At 39.1% G+C, this 25,273-nt stretch overlaps 1 protein-coding gene across 1 annotated transcript in view; it reads right to left on the bottom strand.

Moving 5' to 3' along the window:
- The window catches only part of NAALADL2 (N-acetylated alpha-linked acidic dipeptidase like 2), a 214,795-nt gene that overhangs the window by 188,225 nt on the left and 1,297 nt on the right, over positions 1-25,273 (bottom strand). The window lies entirely within an intron of this gene.

Raw genomic sequence — 25,273 nt, forward strand, 5'->3', positions numbered from 1 at the left:
ACCTCCCATACATTGAACTCTGAATCTCTGGGTTAATTACAGAGCAAAGCTGTGCCCCTGTACTGAAGCCCCCAAAGTTATGGTACCACACAAAGGGTAAAGTTTAAATTAATCAAAGTCATTTTACATTCTATCTTCACACTCATCAGTTGCATAATGTGACAGAGACATTCACAGTACAAAACCCCATCAAATGCTTCCAGAAATTACAGCATTATTGCCATATGCTTCAAAAATCTTCTAATGCAAAACCAACTGTAATTCCTCTGCAGTACTCACAGGAAGTGATCAATTCAGAGGCACTAGTTTCTACCAAAAATATATTTATGAACCATTATTACATTATTATGAACCAGTATATTAAGCAACCTAACCAGTACTTTTCCCTTACTCCAAAACCAGATGGATCACTGATATACAAAATATTTTCTTCTAAGTAGCCTCAAGCAGTAGAAAACTACTGAATTCTTAGACATCTTCCTTACATAACTAAAAAAAGAAGAATACACCCAATACCATAGAAGCCACTTACATAAAAAGGTTTAAAGAGCCTGAAATACACCAAGAGGTGAACTTAATCTGATTAGCCACATCCAGTCAAGGATTTCATATTATAACAGGTTGCATTATCAGATAATTCCTGCCAACTCTATCATTAGAAACATTAACAAAATGAAAGGTTGCACTTGTCAGCTAATGAGTGCAATGTTGATGTGGCATCACACATATAATCACAAGGAGTCAATACGTAATTTCTTTTTTTTTTGAGAATGGGAGACTATCAATAACACAAGAATTTTAACACTGTATTTTTTTTCCAGCTCCTAGTCCAGGCACACTCAGGAAGAAGTGGTAACTGAAACATTCAGAAGGGTTTTGGGATTCTTGACTGTATCAATTATTTACTCCTTACAATACCCAGCAAAAGCTCAGAACATCCCCCAAAAAAGGTCCAGTCACTACTTCAAACATATAAAGTACAGCTTTTTATATAAAATAAAGCAATTTCAGAAACAGAAACTGGAGAAGAGGAGAGGAAGCAAAAGGCACAACATGCTGCCAAGATCCCATTGTGTATTACCAAGTCTCATTTTAGGCATATCCATGTAATGTGACCAACTATCAGCAAGATTTTTATAGGATATTACTCAGACAAGCAAATAGCACTTGAAATGTCATGCATGGTTCACAGTGGAGCCTTTTCCTCCAGCTTTATTCCCAAATTCCTATAGAAGTGCCTACAGCAACAAATAAGAAGTTTCCAGCCATGCAAATCTGTTTTGCATTTAGTCTCAAGTCTTAGCTCCTAGAATACTGTGACAGTGTCAGATTTTCAGCTTCTATTAAAAAATATTTTAGCTGTTAGGATTACAAAGGAGACCGTAACAGAAATGAACCCAGAGCACTCAGCAGTCAGATAAATTAAAAAGTATTCCTATTTAGATATAATTACTTTCACTGCTTGAGCAAGTAACAATAGAAAGCAGATGAATCATTTTGCCTTGTGGTGTTGACAGTACTGCTTTGTGCAGTATTAAAAACAAAAACTGAGGTGTTGAGACAGTCTCACAGGGTCTGGATACCTGCCTGCTCTGCCAGCGATGAGCAGCTCTGGTGCCACCACTGCAGGGTCCCAGCAGCAGTGTCACCCACTGCCACCCAGCTCTGCTGCCTTTGGGGTCCCCTTTCCAGGTGGCACCTCAGAGCACAGAGCCACAAGAAGACATTCAATACACACAGGGCTGTGGATGCTGCCAGGAATGGCTGCACTCCTCAGGTCTGGGCATGTGAGCTCAGTGAAAATAAAAGCAGTATTTGGAATAATATTTTACTCCCCTACACCTCATGCTTCCTGGACAGCTGCTGCATGGCACACCACGGGAGATGTGTTTCTGTAAAGAGAAGAGAAAACCACAGGGGTCTGGAGCACTGCAAACCCTGAGCCAAACCCTCCTTTGATTTACACTGAGGGGAGGAAAAGGATATAATAAGAGATGGATAAACCTCTCTCGCTTGCTATAATATGAAGAAAACTATTCTAAACAAGCCTACTCTGGAAACCCCCTAGGCTAACAATTTAATTTCTGACTGCAGGGATATTACCTTGTTAAATCAACAGTCAGTGAAAGGCTTTTACTTCACCCTGTAAATGCATTCTCAGTCCTTCTCTTTCCCACTGTACTCCTGCCACCAGATGGAGGGCACATCATGTGGCACTTGCAGGGGAATGAGCAGGGAAAGCCACAGCCCTTCCTGTGGCTCTTGACTCGTTCCAAAGAATTAATACAGTTTAAAGTTACTGTCTGCACTGAGACTGGAGGGAGTATTTGGGCCAGCAGCATGAGGACACAGCGAGAAGTCCCTCACACACCGTTCCTGGTGGAAAAGCCATACAGCAGTGGTTTTATGAGGAATAAAGTCATTCAATTGAAACTGTGCTGAGAATATAACAGTAATTTATGTAGTTACCAGTTACAGTCTTTAGATTAGGAGATGATAGGCAGCCAATGCAAGATTTATTCTTTCAAAAGGCATTTCTTTCTTGAAACAGAGGGCAAGCAAAGGAGTGTACAATTCTGCTCTAAGCATTGTTACTGCAGAAAAAGGAAAAACAGTTTAACTCTTCAGCCATCTGCTATAGCATGTTCCTGCTAATTTAAGACACGAAAGCAATTTTGATGAAAGCAAAAAAATTATTACAACTTCAGTGAGAACTCAGAATCAGCTGAAAATAGGAGTGAGAAAGCTTCTATTTATGTCTGGAAAACTCCCATCTCTTTCTTATTCACCCAGTCTTTGGAACTGAATAAAATGTTTTCTTCTCCTGTTGCTTCTGACAGATTAAGAATTCCAGAGCTGCCCATAATTAATTTTGGCATGAAGGTAACTACCCTTGCACAGTCTGCAAGACAAATGAAGTGTCAGAGAAAGGCACCCCAGAGTAATTTGTTTCTTGCCTTATCTACAAGAAACAGGTGTAATTTTTTAACAGGTGTGATAGGACAGCACTAGACAGTGACTCATCACTACCCAGTAAATGGAAATGTAAGAGAAATACTCTAAGCACTAAGTAAGGAGTAGGGAGGAAAATATAGAAATCAATTAGTAAAACAAAACAATCTCATGCCCTGCCCAAAACCCCAAACACACCTTAGGTGAGCATCACACATCCAAGCCATTATGGAGGTGGAGGATCTGCAAGGAAGCAGCCAAGGAAACGCTGCTGTTTGCAGATCCTGGTGCTGGGGTTCAGGGGGCACAAACATCACTGTCCCAACAGCTGTGACTCAAACCATCCCCCCAGCTCCAGGGCTGTACAGCCTGGGACAGATCAGGACATGGCAGCAACAGCAGTTTGGCTTGCAGGATATGATCAGCCTGTCTTCTGGCATCTCCTCCCTTTGGACAGGCAGGGACCCCAACACTCAGGGTGAGGCAGCAAGAGGGGTGGCCCAAATTCTCACTGCTTGATTCCCTTTCCCAGAGAGGAGAGCAGGCTGCCAGCAGCACAAAAAGCCACCAGCAGGGACAAGGCCACACAGGAGCAGACTGGGCTCCTGGGATGCCACCATGGGATTACCAGGGAGAGACGTTGCTGTGTGAGGTGGGATGTTATTTATTAACACCAAAAGTACAAACCTGTCATCCCCAAGCTTTCCTTTCTTGTTTACCTCACCTCTCCCCTATCAGCTTAAATCCTGCTATTCTCTCTCTCTTTTCTCAAGTTAAGATTACTTTTGGTTGTCTTATCAGCCTCCTCCAGACTGATAGTTTCAAAGGCAGATATATCCTCAATGTGTGTGTCTGACAGGTTTGGCCTCACTTTTTATGACACCTCTGCTGACAGCACATTGCCACCACAGATACACACAGCTGCAGCTGAGCAAGCCCAAGGACTCTGCAGCCAGGAGAAACAAAACTTTTCTTCCTTTTATATGAAGATTTCCACTGTGACCTTTCCACTAAATACAAATTATGAGCCCCAGTGAATTTTATGCAGTCAGAATGTGTGAGTCAGTCAGTACAGATGCAAAAGGTGGGCAAAAAGCCTCAATTTCAGTCAAAAATTGAAATGAAAATAACAACTGAGTAGTATTAAAAAGGTCTTACCTACCCTTTTACCCTCCAAAATGTCATTTTTCAAAATTTCTATCAGCTTTTCCTGGAGCAGAAAAATAATGGAAAACCATTGTTTCCACTCACTCCTTGGAAATCAAGGTCAATCACTCTGACACACACAGTCCTTATTCTTGGACTTGGTGCAATTAGAGTCCTGTCTGACACTCCAGCTAAATCCAGATTCCAACTTCCAAACCCAGGGGATCCAAGAGGAGCTGAACAATCAACATCTGTTACCATTTTAACAGCTGGGAGTTCCAGTGCTCCTCATTTCAATTCAGTATTGCCTGAACACAAACTGAAAAACACACCTGGAAGAAAAAAAACCAAAAACACCCAAAACCCCACATTAAATTCACAAAGTCTACCAAAAGTGTTAGTAATTGCTCCAGAGTAAAGAGAGAGTGAAGTAAGAATTTAGGAATATAAGTATGTCATCAAAAAGTTGTAAAAAGCATGGATCTCTCAATTAAGCCCAAAATTACTTTTGTTACCCATTAAGCTCACAAAAGCATCATTAGAAGTCAGTCAAGAAGCAGGGGGGGAAAATTACCAAAACCCTCCTGGTGACTAAGAGGTCTTCCAGAGAAAAGCAAGAATGTTACCTGGAAGCAACATTTTCAGAGAACTTCCACAGAGGGTGTAATTTTCTAAAGCTGCCAATATGACACATTCAATACCACTGATTAGATATTGGGAAAATAAAATTTTTAAATACGTGTATTCATTTAAAGTGGTATTAACACTAAAACCAGAAGAAAATAATATTCTTAAATACACCCATACAAAGAGGTAAGGATTAAAACTGGAAGAGCATATGCAGCAACTTAGCCAGGTGTTATTCACACCATGTTAACTTCAAATTTCTATATTACAATGACAGCACATCAACTGATTATTATACATGTGTTCTGCTGATAATTTTCCAAGTTATTCACCTGAATACAGCTGCTTCATTAAACTTTGTGCTTTTGTTTGGCTTAGTTTGGTTTTTGGGTTTTTATTTTGTTTGGGTTTTTTTAATTAATAATGTCAATATGGCTAAAGGCAGGAAAAGGAGAGGAAAGATTTCTCATTTTCAGGTTTATTGATCACCAAAGGTAGTTTAGCAATTACGTTATCAACTGGAAAGTAAAATCAAGTCCCTCTGAAATCCACAAAAATCTGATGTGTATTGATAAAAGGAAATAGTTTAAAGAAAATTTCAAATGAGTGTCTAATGGTTATTTCTGTCAAAACAAGCAGTCTCTTGGACTTTGTGCACTCGTTGCATGAGCTAAATAGGCAGTAACTTCTCATCTGCTTTTTAAGTAATCTATTTGAATTTAAGCTGAGTTTAAATGTAATATGAAGACATATTTGCTGTCTTTTTAAAATAAGCAGTAATAAACCAATCACTAGAAATTCAAAAGGGAACAGCTGCTTATTAAAGAAATAGCACAGTACAGGTCAGCAAGAAAAAAAAGGTTTGTTTCATTAAATACAGTTCTGTATTAAATTATGGTTCTACATGATCTGCAATTCAAGTGAAAGCAGAGGGAAATAGCTACACCAGTATCATTAATAAAGCCTGAAATAACTAAGTTCTGGAAAGAAATAATTGCAAGAGCTACATGGATCAACAGCTTCCAACAGCACCCAGGCTAAGTCCAGCTTTGTCTCTGAAAGATTCAACAAACATGAAAAGGCTGAAAACCAGTATTGGAGTCTACAAGGGGCAAAACTTCCTTGTGAAACGAGGCCAAAAGTTTTCTGTGAAGGAAGCATCTCCAAGGCTTCAGTGGCCTGGTCAGTGCTGCTGAAAATGGTGCAAAGGCCACTGCAGGTGCCCCATGCCCAGGAGATGCCACATCTGCCACCACCAGAAACTTGTGCTCTTTGCCCTCTCCTCCCAATTAAACCTCCAATTCATGCAAAAGTATCGCAAAAATGATGGATGAAAGCTTTTTTTTTCCCCCCCCTCCTTTAATAAAAATATTGTGTAGAGCAGGTAGGCAACATTTAAGAAGGAATTATGTGTTTAGGCACTTAACAAAAATATGCATTGGCATGACCAAAAAAACCACCCAGATTATTTTTTTGCAGAAGAGTCAAAAACACCTCAAGGCATAATGCAATCATTAGGTGAGCTGTAATTATTGACTGTGAGTTCCCAGAGAATGCTCTGCTGCATTTGGCACTGGCACAGAACAGGAGGCAGTTTCAATTACATGCCTGATCTGTGAAGTTTATTGATCTTCAGAAGCAGGGCTAAGTCTTAAGTGGGAGAGCTCAGATGATGCTGAAAAGGTCTCCTGTTTACCTTCTTGCCTTTTTGTTGCTGCTGTTTTTAATTAATTAAGAGGGCTGTGGGTTGCAGTCCGTGCCTCTTATAAAATTTGGCATAGTTAAATTATGAAATACACATTTCAATATTTTCCTAATTTCTCGTGTGAAAAGTACAATATTTCAAAGGTGTTTCCCGTTGACACAATTAAACCTTGCGTTATATTTTAAGCTTTAAGATTCTTCATCAATTTTTGTCTCAAGTCAGAACATTTTTTCAATGAGGAAAAGTAAAAAATTATCTTGAAGAGAGCTTGCTCTGCTATTACAACTTCAGAACCCAGCTTCCTTGACTGAAACAGAAATTACAGGTATAATATATAATAAAATATATAATACTATATATAACATATAATACTCTTTTTTTTGTCTTACACATAATACCAAGACTAACTCTCACTGGGCAAAATTTACCATTGTGTCCAATATATTGGTGCTGTTGAAAATATAAATTCACATTTTCTGGAATTTAATATTCTGCATCGTCAATGTGATGTAAGTATGAAGTATTATAAGTATAGAAGTAGGAAAAAACATTGTTAGCTTGGAAATATTAATTTTTCCTCACTATTTTGGGGTTCTTTTCCCCCACAGAAGCCCACTGCAATGGAGATGCCAACAGCCACTGCAGTTCTTAGTGCTGACAATAGGGTTTGTTTACCTGTTTGAAGTAGGAGCATTGCACTCCATCTTTATGGATTTTACAGGGATGTTGATTCCAGTTTAATGAGCATCAGAGAGCATCTGGCAATTATACCCCTGAGGAAAGCCAACTGATAAATGTGCAGACCCGCTGCAGCAAGGCCGGCAAAATCCACTCTGTAAAAACAGCTCTCAAATGGTCTCTGGCACACACAGAAATGTTTACAGAGAAGCAGCTCCTGCTTTACTTTGAAAGTCATTAGTAAGACACTAAGTACCATGCCAGAACAAAGCTCTGATGAGCTCTGGTTCTTTTCTAAATCAGATTTTCCCATGGTGATGTCCAGCAGCAAGGTTGGGATCACAAGTAATTGTTCTCTTCTGGAAAGGAGTGAGAAATGGCCACCACTTTTTCCAGGCGAAAAAGCTTGGTAGAAAACACCTGGAAGGACCAAGGCAGAAGGGTGTTGGCATGTCAGCTAGCAAGGTGGCATGGGAATTTCCTTGGTGGCACAGAGTTATACAATCCTGGGAAAAACATTCTATGGAAGAAGCAAAAACAACGCAAGTTTTTGTCCAGGGTTGACTGATGCAGTTACACGAGGGAAACTGAGAAGCATCTGAAACTAAACACTGACCTAGTGCACTGTGTGAGTACAGTTCAAAGACATGGTGCTCAACAAATAAAACACGAGAATAAAAGCAAACAGCCCTTTTCATTCAGCAGCAGTAAAACCAGAGGGCAGAAAACGACGCTAAATCGCTTACGCTTGTTGCACCAACAAACCGTATCTGAGAGTTACAAAATCTGTGTCTCAGGGTAACCATTCCTATGCAACATGGGGCAAAATGACCCACTGCTGTCACCAAAGTCAATTTGAACCCACAAAAATTACAAATTACTTACCCTGGGAAAGGGTGGCACGCGAAGGAGGAAATGGCTGTGTGAGGACCACAACCTGAGTAGAAAGTAAAGCAGTATACAGGCACTACTGTGCAAAAGCAAGGAACCAGAGAGGGCTTGGTTAAACCACCTAAATATAAATATAAATATGTCCCCAGGTGACAAAGAGTGTTCTGTCATTTTGGTGATTGCCAAGCACAGTCAGCAGCTCCCAGTGCTCTTCCAGGGCTAGGCACAGCCTCAAATGTAAATGTGAACTGGGGACAAAAATGAAAAGAGCAAATATCTGGGCAGCACATTAAGGCAATGTGAGAAACAACTCCATGATGATCTCTTTGTGATCTCACTTTCTTCTGGGCTGCCTGAGCACTTGCAGAGCTATGCCAACAGAAGAGCAAATGAATTTGGAAAATACCAGAACAATTTTAAGTAACTTCAGGTGTTCAAATAAAGAATCTTCATTTTTAGTCAAATTTGAACAAAGTTGTGTTTTAAAGAGAAAAACCCACCCATTTCTAATGCTGAATAAATAGAGATTATTATAAAATTCCTTCTACTAATTTCAGATTTAGAGTGTGCAGAATAACACATTAAGACAACTTCATGGTTCTTCACATTCTTAGCCTGGGACTCCTACTCATTTGGTCCCTCTTACTTAAATTCTTTTCACACCTCTCATATGCAATGTAAGATAAAAAAACTTGTCCTAGATAGGGCAGAGATATTTGAACACGTTTCATTTGGCTCATGTAAACTTGTGTTGGCTAAGTAATTTTTAAATGTCACTACTGCAAACACGAACTTTGTACTTTGCATTAAATTGACTGGAAAGATTTAACAACATGCACAGTTCCATGTGTGCAGATGTTCAAATACAAAGCTTTTAAATAAAAACTCAGTATTCACTGTAAAAATAATAAATCAAGAACTAATAATTGTTCCCTGCTTCAATGAAAGGTGTGACTTAAAAAAAGATATTAATTTCTGATATCCAGCTGACCAACTGAATTAAATTTCCAAGAATTATTCAGTTAGTAGAGTTTAAATCTCTCTCCTAGTAGAGATTCAAATATTAGTTCTGTAATACCTCTGTAAATACAAAAATTCCCAACATCTCAGCTGGCTTATCCCTTCCAATAATCCTGTGCCTGAAAATGTGTCTGGGGTTTAAAAAACACAAACTTACAAATAACCCAAAAGAACCCAAAACCAAACCAAAGTTAAACCAAAACCCTAACACACCAGAGATGCTCAGAGCTAAGGCATTTCCCTTATTCCCTCATCCCACTTATTTATGAGGAGCTCCAGGGCACAGTGTGAAACATATTCTGGCAGCAATTACAGTTTCAGGGAAACTGGTGCTCGGAAGAAACAAAATATTTTGCATTTACAGCCTCTTTGGTCTTCCTTTAACCTTCAAACTGCTTAAAAACCCGAAGATAATTTTTCTTCTGCATATTCCATGGCATCAAACTAGCACATCTCCAAAGCTGAGAAAACATATGCTGTCAGCAAAGAACAAAATGATCTCTTTGATACTAATACCTGTGATAGTAGCATGATAATAACTATGTGTGACAACTTCTCCCTGCTCTCAGAATAATTATGGCTCTCCAGAACTCAACATCTGCATTACCAGATGTTACTGTCAACCACGTAAGCAAAAGCACTGCAGAAACCTGGCCAGCCTCCAGAGCTTTGGTCTCAATACCTCAGCAGATGCAGGTGGTTTTCAGCAGTCCAATATTTGGAGCACCAAGCCATGCAAATCCACTTGTGTAAACAAGAAAACAGCATCAGCAAATAATGCATCATACCCAAACAGGCTCGGTGCAGTCTGGGACTGACATTTCTGCCAAGCCAAGGAGAACTGAGATGAGATTTAGCATGTCTGACACAAAAAATAGTAATGTTACAACATGCTTGTGTCTAGAAATTCAGTTTCATTAAGTTCTTTTAACTTTAACATTGACTTTCACACACAGACACAGTATGTGCCAGCTGGATGACACACGAGCTATTAAAAAACAGGCATGGGCAGCAGAATCCTAAAATATCATCTCAAACCCATAAATCATTCACTCTTAACACATAAGTGGCATCTTAGCACCAAACTCTTTGCCTGTACAGGATGATTTACATACAGTGCAGCTTTTATGGAAGAATTTTTCTTCTGTCTATGTACATCTAAACTGCAGCAATCTGAAATCAAATTATCTTCGACAGGGAAGCAATCCAAACTCCAGCTGAACTTTCTAAGTGAAAATAAACATATTTAAAATGGAATTAACTGTAGCCAAAGGGTAACAATCTTTCATAAACCTGCCTGAAGCCTTTGGATGCTGAACCTTTTTTATTTCACACTTCTTAACTATTAAACCAACTGGTTTATACCAAGTAAGAAGAACAAGTCTCTTTCTACTAATGACTTCTTCACCATTTTGTTTCCACAACCAGGGAGAGATGAGCCTGCCCTATCCTATGTAGCCAGACTTTATTTTGTTCCTTAACTCGGCCTAGGACATCCCTTGTCCCAGAAGAGGCCCAAGGAGGGCAGCTCTGCTGCAGCAGCATGCCTCCAGTCCAGCACTGCTGAAGGTCCAGCTCCTCTTTTCCTCCTCAATAACCCACTGTGGATCCATAGGGCAGCAAAAACACTCTGGGAACCCAACACACTGATGGGCACACAGAGGGTGTTGTTACAAATACAGATGGGCTTTTCCTAACAGTTGCCCCAGAACATTTTACACAAGCAGCAAGCGAGGTCTGACGGGCTTGTGCAGTTTATTTATAAATCAGGGAGGCGTGAGTGGAGGCTAAAACGAGATGTAAACTACCAACAAGAACAGAATCTGTCTGCTAGATCTCAGCAGAGCTGTGCAGGCTGAGAGGTAAAGCAAAGCAGGTTTCACAGCCAAAGACTGCATCCAGTATTTGGTACTTGGACATGAATCTCTAAAGGGTAGTGAATGCAGATCAACCTAAGTGTTCAGACACGTAATTAAGTCAGAAATCATTAGGGCCTTTATGACAGCTCTACAGCACTAAAAGTCAAGGTTTCCACTATAAAACTTCTTCTTCATGCATGCAAAAATTAGCTGTCAGAATTATTTCTGGGTTCAAATATGTCTCATAAGCTCTTCACCTTCAAGCAAATTAAACTGAAGTGCCCAATCATTTTTAAATGGCATTCGCAGTAAGTTCTAGGGGGGTTGCAGTCTGATCCAATTCTGAATATTCAGCCTTTTAACTTGAACTTCAACAATTAAGGTTTCCTTAGCAGCGGTAGCTTCACCCTCTCTCCAACTCCGTGCTCACAATTTTCTCATTTTCTACAATTATGGCAAAGGCTGCATTCAAAATTAAGGAGCATAAGCTACACATGCAGGCATTAATTTTTAGGAAAACAAAGGCAGTGTTACTACTGGTTATTGACATTTTAGTGGCTTGAAACAAGGCTTCAGAACACTGAAAACAGGCCAGCCACTGTATAGAGAGCAAATAAAATCACTCACTACCCCAGAGAGCTCCCAGCCAATACACCTGATAAATCAGATTTTTAAAATCCATACTTTCATGGTCTTTAGTTATTCTGGTCCCTCTATACTCAGAGGCACTAATTTGAAAAAAAGATTTCAAAAAAACAAATGCCTATCAATGCTATAAATAAGCTAACTCAGTCATGCTGGGGCTTGTCTCTGAGAAACCATATACAATCAGGATTATTTTATTTATTTAAGAGTTAGAAAAATAAATCCAAGTGTGTTATTCCGTATTCCTTAAGTGTGCGAAGACATGCTAGATATCTCACCTAACAAAATTAAAATATTAAAATATTCCCACTGTTAACTATAAATAATGGAAATTTAAATAAAGGAGCTAAGTTACACAATTGCAAATTCAGAGCAATTCTGGAAAATTCAAGAAAATAAGTGCAACCTAGGAAACAGAAAAAAGACTGGTAAATAATTTTAAATATGATCTGAAAGATGAATTAATTAGTTAAATAATTAGTTATACATCTAGACCACCACAAAGGGAGTTGCAAACTCAAGTGGCTCCCTTTCAGTGGCAAAACCAGGAAGAACAGTTCAGGAGCATTTAAAAAGGATACAGTCTGCCTTGGTTCATCATGTGGCTTTACCCTCCTCTAAGAAACAGAGCTCCACTTCCATGACTGTCAACATACTGCTTAAAAATGATACTTATAACTCATTTTAATTCCAAATTAGTTTTATTAGGTTTCTTTGAGTTCTTTCTGACTGGAACAATGGTAATTTACAGAATTACTAAATTACTGAAGTGCTGAATCTATATTTAGTCAACTTGTCCCTTCTGCTGAGATATGCTAATATAAGAAGATGAGAAAAATTTCACATGATATTCATGGAAAAATTAATTTAATGTATTTGATTATTTCTTTAAAGAAGGGTCTAAACAGCATTAGCTCAGGGTTTTTGATTCCCAGTGCATAATAATATTAGTGTAATAATTCATGCCTGCCTTTTGTTTAGATTTTCTGTTCTTTTTTTAAGGAAAAATAAAACAGATAATTAATTTGATTAAATCAAAACATCATTATAAAACACACACTCTGCAAGGCAAATTGAATACCATCAAGGAGCTTTTCTTGTCTTCATTCCATCTTCACTTTCCCTAAATAATTATACTTTCTCTGAATATTCAGACTTTCAGCTGAAGAGATAACTATTTTGTAATGCTGTACTTTAACATCTGCTTGTATTCAAGGCTGGTGAGAGACAGTATTTCCAGTGGCTCTGGAATTTCTTCTGGCTTTCCAGAAGAAATTCTTCTGGTAAACAGGGAAAAGCAACTGAAAACTTTGTTACATTGCCTTCAAGATCAAACCAGGACTCCTCCATTTCATAAAACCAGAGCCAGATCATTGCAAGTACTCACTGTAATTTTCCATATCCAGTGGAATGTGCTCTCTCACAGAGCTAGTGTTCAAGTAATGCTGTAAGTAAAAAACATTTGATTTTACTGTATTCTCACATACTCCCAGGGTGGCTCAAATACTGTCTCTCAAACCCATGCTAAGAGAGATCCATCAGCTCCCTCTCAGCTCTAATAACAACAAACCAATCTTGAGCACGCACAAATCCTTCCAAGGTTTCAAACACTGGTGTGGGCAAAATAAAATAAGAGATTTTTCTGACAAACTTCAATAATGTTCACAGCTGAGGAGAAGTAAATACATTGTTTGTAACACAATAAAAAAGTGTAAAGACGTCTCCTAGCTATCTGGCAAGGAACTCTAATTCTCTACTGCTATCAACTCATCTATCTAAAGGATTACAAACAGAACTACAGAATTGCTGGGGCAGCTATACTTTTGATGCTTCTGGTATAGCTGCCCCAGCAATTCTTGCTAAGTTCACATTTTTTCTTTTAAGTTATCTTTTTAGTAGTTTTATCAAGCACTATTTACTTCCTGTGTCACAATCTGGCATTAAAAACTGAAACTATTTGTGTATGGCTACAGGAAACCTTATTGCAATTATTGCCATCCCTCTATGTATCAAATTGCTTTCCTCTCATCCTAGTAAAAAAACCCTCCTTTTACTTTGGGGTAATAGATCTTCAGTTACTGATGGAATATCACCATTCTTGTCCCAAAGTCACTCTTCATGAGTGACACAACAGCACATAACAAATACTTAACACTCATCTTTAGATAAATCTGTTTTCTACCTCTGCTGAACTGAGTCACATAATATAATGCAGCTAGCAACCAGTGTCTAAGACACAATAAATAAAAAGTGTTAAAATGTCTTTATGTACCAGGAGATCCAGCACATAACTAATGCTGAAGTTAATTCTTTCGGGGCAGACCGAGTTATTCAATAACCAAAATTCAGTGCAAACATTCTGAATTCTTTGGAGGATAATAGAAAGTTGGAGCAAGTTTGTAAGGTGACCATTAGAGAATATCCTTCTATGCTAACCATCTCTGGATGTGTTTAAAAAAAAGACTGGATGCGGCACTGGGTGCCATGGTCTAGTTGAGATGTTAGGGCGGGGTTGGACACAATAATCTTGAAGGTCTCTTCCAAGCTGGTGATTCTGTGTGTGCTAACAAGTGCTGCAGGAATGCCAGCTGCTCTTGTCTAAGAGATTCACCTGTCCTGGGGAAACCAAACACATGAGCAAAGGAGGATCCCATGAAGTCCCTCAGAGGCCAGGAGGCGCTGGTGCCATCACACCCTTTGCTGTGCCCAGCTCAGCTGAGATGCTCTGGGAGAACCCTGGGGTTTCCCTGAGGCAATGCAGGAAAGGCCCCTGAGGAAAGGCAGCCAAGCAGCAAAGCGTTTAGATTTGGTACATACAATCCCACAGTCCTGCTGGAAAAATTCCAACATTCCCCCAAAGCCAGTTTTGCTTTTGCAAGAGGAACCTTCCAGCAAGGAGAGCCAGAGCTCTGGAGGCACCTTGGGGATCCTCTGGCAAGACCTCAAGCCTCCTTAGCAAGGCAGGAATGCAGCTGAAGAGTTTCTCACTTAGACCTAATTTGATATAGGATAATTTGATCTTTAATGTCAGTCTTAATTACGTTAACTGAGGGGAAGGGATCCAATCCTACCGCCAACATTTAATCCTGCTATGACTCATCCTGATCTGATTAACTGTTTCCCACACAGAGAAACCTTTTTAATGTCAAGACATACTGAGTCAGGAGGAAATAGAGAGACAGAAGAGAGACCCAGCCCTCCATGAGCCTCATTCCTCCTCAGGAATCTGTGATCTGTACATGGCTGCTGAGGTAGCAGTGCTGGCAAAAACTGGAAAAAGGGAGTTTTAGATTAATCCAGGCAGGATGCAACATAAGCATGTAAAACCAATTTCCAAACCCACAAGACTAAAGGAGGATTTAATTTATTTAGCTTTGTATTTCTAGAATAATACCAAATGATTTTTGTTTTAACAGAGTCTGCTTCTTAAAACAAAAAAAACAAAAAAAAAAAAGAGAGAGAAAAAAAGTTTTGCTAGCAGAGAGCTGCAAATCCCAGATAATGCCCTGTTCACAGTGCCATGAACAGCTCCCTGTGCCTTTCAGGAGCTCTGTGAGAGCACCCAGCTCCACCCCAGCTCCTGCAGCCACCAGAACCCAAATCCTCTGGTTTAGCTCCGTCTGTTAATCAGGACAGACTATTAATATCGAGCCCTCTCAGGCATCCTAGCAAAACCAGCTCAAGAACAAAGGGGAAAAAAGCATTAATTCAAAAAGTTTATTCATCTTGGTATGCTTCAATACAAGCTCTGAAAAGACTGATGAAACACAGAGATCAGGGGGAAAAAAACCAGAAATCACTAAGTCATCTCACCCTTTGTACACCACAGACATATCTGCCTTGTGTTGAACCCTATGACAGTTGGGCTAAAGAATATCCACCAACAGAACAAAGCCATAAAGGAATTGGTTCCATTCATCAGCTTTTCTCTGCTGTGTACTTCTAGTTGTAATTTAATGCTGGATTCTCCCCCAGGTATCTTTTTTTTTTTTTAATGTGGAAATAGTGCTGCACTGCAATCAACTAACTTCATCTCACATTCTATATAACACTTATGTCAATATGAACGAGATAAGCCCCCCAAGCTGTATTTCTATGTAAGGACTGTGTCCTTAATAACTCTCTGGGCATTTATAACACAGCCACCATGGTACTTTGAGTTTTTATCCCTTCAAAGGAGCTATGAACACAAGCAGTACTTGTGGCCCTGGGATCAGAAGGCAATCAGGCTTCAGCCACCACCACAGGGAGAAGTGGTGCCAAGCACTGGAATATACGACAGCTTTGAGAAGTGCTGTGTAAAGGAGAGGACTTCAGCTATTATGCAAAATTACACCTATGTATTCACACAGGCACAAAACCCCATATAGAAATGGACAGCTATACAAATAGATATGTTTCTGTCTATAGGAAACAGCCTTTACAAAAGTTAATAATTAAAAAAAAACCAAAACCACACATTTTCCATAAGAACAAAATGAATACCTGTAGTAACACCATGCCTAATCTATCTTCTTAGCACATAAACGGAATGATTTAGAAACAATATCCCCTGTTAGGATCTGTGCTAGGATCCTGAGGAACCATGTAGATTTAACTTTTTTTTTGGTCACAAGGTTTAATTTTCTTAAATAGTTTCCAGAAATATTAGTAAAGAAAAACAGGCATTATAATACAGGAGAAAACCATTTGTATATTTTAGGTCACTATTTGCACTGCTAGCAACACAGCAGCAGGTTCCATTTGCCTTGCACTAACCATGTTATGAATAATTCAGCTCCTTGCTTCGTTCCCTAAATAGTTGACAGGGAACAGAAACGTTGTTCATGACCTGTATGGCCTTTTTTGAAGCCTGCCTATTTATTTAACAATGCACATCACAAGGTCCATCACCCAGGCTGGCATTTATTGAAAATGAAAGCATTCAATAACAATTACTAACAAATGACCATAAAACAAGTGACTTCCCAAAGCTACCACCTTTTACTCGCAAATAGCACTCAGCCAACTATTTCAATAATTAAATGCTCCCAATCTGCACTGCATCAGCCCTGGCTCATGGAGCCTTGGACAGGAAACAGATTCCAGAAGCACTGGGAACACCTTCCAGCCTGGCCACAAGTGTAACTGTGAATATCTGAGCTCTCTGCTAAAGCCCTGCTGGAACAGAGACAGCAATGTCCATCAAAGGCACACTGACATTTTCATGGGCCCCTTACACATTCTGAACTATTGATCCTTCTTCTCACTGTCTCACCTCTCCAAATTTTGATCAAGGCCTGGCCTTCTCCAGTCTGTGGGCTTCAGTTAGTCACCTGAAGCAGCACCAAAATGTGACATTGTCTGGAGCATCACACCAGTTCTGACTGCTGTGTCAAGGTAATGTGCTTCGAAATTCTGGCCATTTCATCAGTTCTGTATTACAGGAGAGGATTACTGCAGGGGTCTGCAGCCATGTTCCAACTTCCACAGGAAAGACATTCCAAATCACTTTCTTTCTTTAGACCCAACTCTCAGTAAAATACTACAATTATTGCAAACTTATGTCTGCAGAGATTTCACAAATTTCCTGGAGAGAAATCAATCTGTGATGGGGTCCGGACCCTTTCAGCAACAGTGACCTTTCTCTTGAAGCCTCACAAAACCCAATTAATTTGCCAGATGGCTAATGAAGATTGAGCACCCATTAAAAAAAGTAAAACAAATAAGATCTTAAAGTGTTATTTTTAATGCTCATTTTAGTTTCCATTATCTTCTCTATTCTGTTAAATAACAAATTTTCATGGAAGAGAAATAAAGACATTAAGCTGGTCAAGGACCAGACATTGCTTTGTGAGGAACTGTCAGCACACACCCCCCAAATTCCCAAAACAGGAACATAAATCATGAAGTCTCCAAAAAAAAAAAAAAGATTTCCAAACAATTTTGCTTCTGAGCTATTCGAACATTCTCTTTTGATAGTGACACTTCAGGTCACTTTTCAACTTTCATGTTTCCCTAGAAAGAAAGAAAGAAGAGTGGAAAGAGAAAATTCCATCTTACTGGAAAGTTACAGCCTTTTCAGCCTTGAAGAAACACTCATAAACCAAGGAGAGTATGAGCTGGTAATTTAACTTGCACAGGAACATATGTAAATTTGTGGACACTGGATGTGTCCAAAGGCTACATCACCTTACATGAAGGATGAGAAAGGAAACGCCAGCTTATATGAAGGATGAGACTTGAAAATGTATATTTAAAGATCACTCATGACTGAGAGAAATTAGCAGGAGGCATTATTTAACTTCTTGTCCATGAACAGTACTGTAGAAATTAAAAAAAGCCAACTTTAATTTTGCAAAGTCTTACACTCCACAAGTTCCAATATTGCCAGGGAAAGCCTCGACTTTGCAATGCAATCCATATTTGTTTCATTCCAGAAACTCATCAGCTTTCAAAGAGAATTGAACTGAGAATAGAAGCCCCTTAACATAAGACTACTGCAGAATACCACCATTAAAATTGATTATTATTCAGACAATATCAATTTCATTATCCCTGATCGATCCTCAGCAATGTTCCCCAGCAACCTTCAGTCACAAATTCTGCATGCACAGTAACTTAATGCAGTGCAGCAAATTGCAGTTAGTTAAATTCAGCAACAGTCTGACTTATCAGGCTTCCAGCAAATAGCTGTCATAGGTGCTGATGGCCGGGAACTGCTTGTCAAAGCACCACCAAGAAAGGGCTGAGAAAACTCCTTCCCCTCAGGGCTTTGTTAATTTGATTTATGTGTAGAGGCAGGAAACTAATTGCTTATTGTTGCAGTGCCTACCATGGAACTGCAGATGCCCCTGAAAGGCTGGATCTCAGCAGTACCCATGGACTTCATTTTCACACCGTGCTGATGAGAGATGCATCCCAAACAGCAGCCTGCCAGGGCTTGGTGCCTCAGAAATTGTAGGGACTCTCTGAATGCCCTCTGCCACCATCTCCTCTGAGGAAAAATCCACCCTTTGAGCACGCAGTAATGCTGGGAAGTTCAGAGCAGAGGCAGGAGAAACTCCTGCGTTGTTCAGGCAGTCCATGCGTCACTAATTAAATCAAGGGGTTTTGTTCTGCAAGGTTTGTTCCTCACTATTGTTATAAACACATCCCTGGGACCACCAGCCAAAACTGCTGATCCTCCTTGAATTGAATTTCAAGGACTGGACAGTGAAGGACAACTTTGTCCAATTTCTTCACCCCGTGGTATTTACCAAATGGAAGCACCTGGCCTACAAAGAAAACTGGTTGTCATCTCAGCAGGCTGTGTGGCTTTTATTCCTTCAGGTTCTTTCTGTTAGGAAAAATGTGGATGGTTTAATCTATAAAAATGATAGATGGCAAAGTAAATAACTTTTTAGCTTCTAAATGCTGCCTTTTAGCCAGCATTAGTGTCAAGAGCTGCTCAGAAATCTCCAGTCAAGTATTTCTGTCTTCAGGTAAAGTCAAGTACAGAGCCTATCACTCACCAAAAGTTTCTTAAAATGGACGGATTTTTAAAATCCATAGATGTTTCACCATCCATTCCAGATTGTCCCTGAAACAGAAATGATCCCTGGAAAATCTGAGCTTTGCAAACAGTACCAGGCACCTCCAGGCAAAGTGGAGAGCAAGATGTCCCAGGGCAGCCCACCTGACACAAGGATCCAAGGCATCATCAGGCCCTCCTCCATCCCCCTGTTACCTCAAACAGGCAGCAATGTGTAATGCCAGACCTTTAAAAAGCAAATTACTCCCTCAGCCACGCTGGCACAGCTCATTTCATCATCTATTAGGGAAAGCAGCACTTGTCACCACTCAGAATTGCTCTTTTAATTGGGACTAAATTGCCCCACACTTTAAGCAGTGATGGTAAAGCAGCACATAGCTAATGGCCATGGAAATTGGTTCTCTCTCTAAACCCTAACCACACTCCTCTTGTGAGGACTGTGAGGCAATTCCAGCAAGGTAATCTTTAAAATTAGTAAGATTATGCAATTCAAAAATAAGTGATCAGAGCAAAATTCATTTATACTTTATAGCCTATCAAAAACCAGTGTCACTTTCTCATGGAATACATGTGGCACTGTACAGCAGCAGGACTACAGCCATTCATCCAAGCTGTGACAGATAGTAAATTTATCAAGGGACTTATTATGCTGATGTGGCATAATATAGTTTATTGATTCTAATTCTTTAACATATCACACTTATTGCTTAGGAAATCAAACACACATTGCTTAGGAAAATTATTTTAAGGCAACACTATGTACTTAATTTACAAAGGATACAGTTACAGTACAAAAATCAGATTTTACTGTAAATTATTTCACAAATCAAACATCTAAAAATCAATATATATTGACGGATATTGTTTAAAAAATTAATCAACTAAAAAGAAAAATTTTTCTCAGTGGAACACTTGGTGGACTTGAAACATGTCCTTTCAATGTGAGTAAATCATAACCGAAGACCTTTCTTTGAGAAGGGAAAGGAATATTATAAGCTTATGCTGCAGCTGACCCTAACAGGCTCAAACTTACATGTCCTTCTCATGCATTATATCAATATAATGCATCCTTTTTTTCCTCTAAAGAAAAAGAAATAAAATTTAAAAAAGAATGAAACCAAGGAAAACTATAAAACAGACAAGTCTTTCTATTAACACCTCTGAAGTACAGATATAACCTATTTTTTGGTTTAAAAAGAAATCATACTTGACATAAGTGAGTATCTGAAGCCTAAATTTATCAAGTCTCTGTTCCACAGAGAGCACTTGGGTCACACAGGGCATCTTTCTTCCACAAAAGCCACCTCCCCATGTTCCCAGAGCCATTCTTCAATGGGGAGGTGGCAGGGGTGTAAGTGGGAACTTTCCCTTGTCTGATATTACTCTCATCTCCTTTCAAAAAGGACTTTGTACTTTATAAATACACATTCAAATTATCCTGTGAATGAAGAGAATCCCAAGTGACTCCACAGTGGGAATGAAGTGGGAGCTCACTTAGCTCCTGCTTACCTGGGAATACACCAACAATCATTCCCAAAGATGAAGCAGGCCTGGCTTCAGACTGAGTCTAACTAGATTTAATACTTGCATTTTTGATAGCAACACAAGAAATACCTGAAACTGATATCCAGGAGGAAATAGGATGAGTTCCCACTGAGATTTGCTTTTTTGCAAGGCTCTTTTCAGCTGGTGTGACAAAAAACCCCAAAATTTGTGTACAGGGGACAAAACTGATTATGAGTAAATTGAGTGAGCAGGGGCCTAGGCCAGCACACTGCTCCCAGCAGCCATGGAGAGGTCAGGTGTAGCTATTAATTAGCAGTAGCTGTTAATAGGAGTGGGCACTAAATGGGTCTGTACCCAGGGAAGCAGTGACCTGAGCACTCCTTTGCTCACACCCTTCCCTAGGAGGCTCTGCTCCTGCAGGGATTCCTCATTCCTGGAAAAAGGCAATCCACCAAGCCTGTAAATTTCATTCAGTCCAAGTCTCCAAAACCCCAATTTTCCTAGAAGTTCCAGGCTCTCTCTTCTCCTCAGGTATGTATTTCACAGGGAAAAAGATTTGAAGCCCCAAGGTTTTAACATCACTGATTACAACTGATCAGGGAACAAGAAACACTCGGATATGGAAGCTTCTCACTTCCCTTTGAAAAAAAAAAAGAAAAAAAACCAAAACAAGTAAAAGTCCTTTTCTCACTACACTGGCTCTTTTATTCCTTGGCCATGACACACAGGAGAGCAGCTGCTGCCTGCTCTCCCAAAGCCCTTTAAAGAATTAAGCTGAAGTTATGGATGACAGCAGGCACCAGCGACAAATCAATTCTTGCCAGAGATGGATTTGGGAGATCCTGCAGGTGATATCACCAGCTGGAGTAAGGAACAGATACGCCTCTAAAGGACAGTTAGTTACAACTGGATGTATTATGAAGGGATTTAAACCTCCCTGTTGCTCCAGGGGGGCAAACATGATAGTGAAGGGAGCATTTGAGTGAGAATACACAGGATGAAAAGCAGAGTTGAAACGTAGGAGCTTCTCTGCAGACTGGCTGGAGAGCAAAGCAAAGATTCTTCCCTCTGTGCCCCCATCCCAGTTTTAATCATGGGAAGATTATCTAAAAAGCCTGTGGATCTGATATCAACCAAGATGTACAATTTTGGAAAGAAATTATGAGTAAAGCTCAATAAGGCTACAAGAATTTTAAGAACATGAGAGCAATAAGCTAATCTGATAAATAAGGCACAGCCAGAGTTATCACTGGCATCAACATGACTGCCTCTTTCTTTTATTCTTACTATTCAACATCAATCTTTGTTTATCCATTTAATTTACAAAAGCCAGACACAAAATTAAAACCTCCTAAGAAATTATGATAGCCCCACATTTTCCAAAAGAAATAGAATTCTTTCACTTTGATTTGGTTTTGGAGCAATAAAATTGAAATACTTTATATACATCATACAGAGCGAGAAAGGAAAAAAACAGCTGAATTTTCAAAAGCACTTAGGTGATAGCAGAAATCAGAGTGTCATTTTAAAAAGTGGATTCTGTGTTTCAACTTCCTCCTCTTTTGGATGTAGGATTTATGTCCTTTTCATACCCACCCTGAAGGCCTTCTGGAGACAAGTTACACCTACCTTGAACTTAAAATTTTGTCATATCTCTTCCAGAAGAACACTGTGAAAAGTTATACTCATGGCACAAACTGATATAATTACTGGATTCCCATCAGCCCAGTGATGTCTGCAGAACCATGAGTGATTTTACCAGATCTGAATCTGCCTGTACTGTGGAGCAGATTGTTCATCTTCAAAGATATATATCTGAACAAATGTAGTATTTAAACTTTTGAATTGTTTGATTTACTGACTGAATCCTATTAACAATATTGGTCCCTTTTTTTCTTTTTTCCCCAGTTTAAAATGCAGCATGCTAGGTGAGGAAAAGCTCTTCATTTTTCTTGTGGCAATTACTTTTCCCCTTCAGGCACCTCTGACAACTCATCTTGAAACCTCAGAAACATCAGGAATGAACTGATTTCTGCCTTTTATTGTGAACAATGCAAGCACCTCCTCACAGGGGGTGGGGAGAGGTGTCCAAAAAGGCTCACAGAGATAATGTTGATTTAGGCTGTACCATTGATTAAGCAACTTGGCAAAACCAGTAATTACAACTAAATTGTAATTTCTGTAATTTCTACAATTTCTGTGCTAAATTGCACAGAAATTCTCTAGCATTCCCATTTCATGGGAAACAAGGTGCAAAGTTGAAGAATTAAAAGCCAACACACTGAGTTTTTTTATCTGATGATTTCTAGTATGTCTGCTGGGAAAAAAACAAACAAACAAACAAAAAAAACCAACAACCTTAACACGGAGTGGGATGATGCAGACAGCCAGGATGGGCTCCAAAACAGGAGCCTCCAGTGGAGAACCTGAATATCCCAATTCAGCAACCCATGAACACAAACTGCAGGTATCCTACACCATCACAGAATTGTTTAAATTGGAAAACACCTCTAAGACTGAGTCCAACCACTAGGCCAGCACTGTTGAGTGACAAGGTGACTAAACATGTCCCTAATGCCACATCTACACGTCCTTTAAATCCCTCCATCAATCAAAGTGGTTGATGGAGACTCAACCACTTTGACTTCTAACAGGGATTGGTAGACAGGGTTCATTCAACTCACACAGAATCCAGCCCTAATCCAAACAAAACCAACACAAGTTCCCTGGAGCATTTCTGCCACCTCTTTAGAAGTGCAAAGGATTAAATCCTCAAAGCTTCATCTGACCACAAACAGATTTCACCGCAACAGAAAGCTCCCACCGCAGACCTTCAAGCACATTAAGGTGATGTCTGCTCCAGCACTATGATTGGCACCTCTGTGTCTCTTAAACAGGTTTTTTTTTTCCTCCTAATTCCTTCACAGGACTGTTAGCAAACTCCCATACCATCTGAGCCTGATCTAAGGAGTAAACAACAAAAATTAAATTAATGTCATGCTCAGTAGCATTTAGAAATTGCAAGCTAAGCAGCTGCCACTTATTCCTCGTAACTCAAAGTATTTTACTGAAGGAAGTTTTCAAATAACATACATTGATTTTGTCAGGTTTGTTTTTTTTTTGTTTTTTTTTTCCTTTTACCCAAGCAACGTATGTGGTATGTTCTGTACTTGTAGCCCTACACACACCCAGGTTTCATTGCAGTCACTCTGACTCCTGCCAAACAGATGTTGAGGGAAAGCAACTGAACACAACGTGGGATAAAAGCTGTCTCAGACCAAAATGCTGGGTTAGGAAAACCTTGTGGGTAATACAATATACTAAAAGCATTGATTATATATTTATATACAGAATTGATAGGTAGCTGAATTGCTATTCGACTGCTTTTACTGAATTCATACTATTAAATAGGAAAAAAACCCCAAACAAGTATTATGTTACAGGATGGCAACTACTGAAGTTTTTTAAGTTTCAAAGTATTTATATAATTCATTTTACCCAAAATCCAGATTCTCACTAGTATCCTAATAGCAAGCTAAAATCATTTGACAAGTGATAAAGGGTTTGGAAAGTGATGGTTTTAAACCACCCTTTGAAACAGTAGAATGGCAAGAGATTCCCAGTCCCCAAACAGAAAGTACTGAAGTATTATCCTGAGTCTGACAGACATGTCAGCAATTTGCTGTAATTTGTGTAATACCCAATCTTAGGGCTTATCTTACTCCAAAACTTTGGTTGTGACGAAGCCTAATGACAGAATTCAGTTCAATTTATTCTCTGAAAGACAAAGAAGTTATCTTTTTACATTAAAAATCAACATTTTTTGTTACCTGAACCCTTTTCCTATATGAAAATAATTAGATTTGTATGAAGCAGAATCAGTACAGTACATGAAAACTGACACGAAACCCTTCATATTTACTTTCTCTCTTGAATTTAGTAACAGTGTTGGATCAAAACATGGCATTACCCACTACAGGATTTAAGATTTGGCTTAGCAAATATGATAAAACACAAATATTATTAGAACACCCATGTGGTTACTTGTGAGGTATTTCTGATCTACTCAGTAACATCTCTTTGGATGACCATGACAACAATCTTTTCTAACTTCAGGTATGGGACTTCTGCTGCTTCTGAACTGGTACTGATCAAAAAATCTGCAATTCATTACCTTTAACATGAAAAAGGAACTTTGCATTCCAGAAGCCAAAAATAAGCTCATCTCCCCTCCCCATATAGAAGCAACTTTCAAAAGTTGGCAGGAAAACCTATTTTCTTCCACACTCACTGTTACAGAAAAGTGATTATATTCTGACACAAACATGTTATATAGACTGTCAAAGAAGTGAAAGAATTCCACATTAAAAATAATAAAATCAAACCCAGTCAAACCCAGGTATTTTACAAAACCTTACATTCTTAAAACAGGTAATAAAGAAAAAAAAATAAACAAATCACCATCTTTCAGAGTGCAAAGGTCAATTTTTCCATCTTAAACCCATAGAGAATAAAGGTTTAATTTACCATATAGAGAAAAAAAAAAAAAAACAGAGTTCACTTTTGTGACAAAAATTAGATAGGGATTTTTTAAAGCACCAAATATTACAAAACATCATATCAACCTTGCTTTTCAATAGTGTTATTTGGCAGTCAGCTGGATGTAGGACAGCTGTTCCATTGTCTGTATTTCCGTTCAATTTGAATTATCTGTGTTTTTCAATTCATTTA

This window comes from Molothrus ater, chromosome 10 (assembly GCF_012460135.2).
Source record: "Molothrus ater isolate BHLD 08-10-18 breed brown headed cowbird chromosome 10, BPBGC_Mater_1.1, whole genome shotgun sequence".
In the NCBI taxonomy this organism is placed as follows: domain Eukaryota; kingdom Metazoa; phylum Chordata; class Aves; order Passeriformes; family Icteridae; genus Molothrus; species Molothrus ater.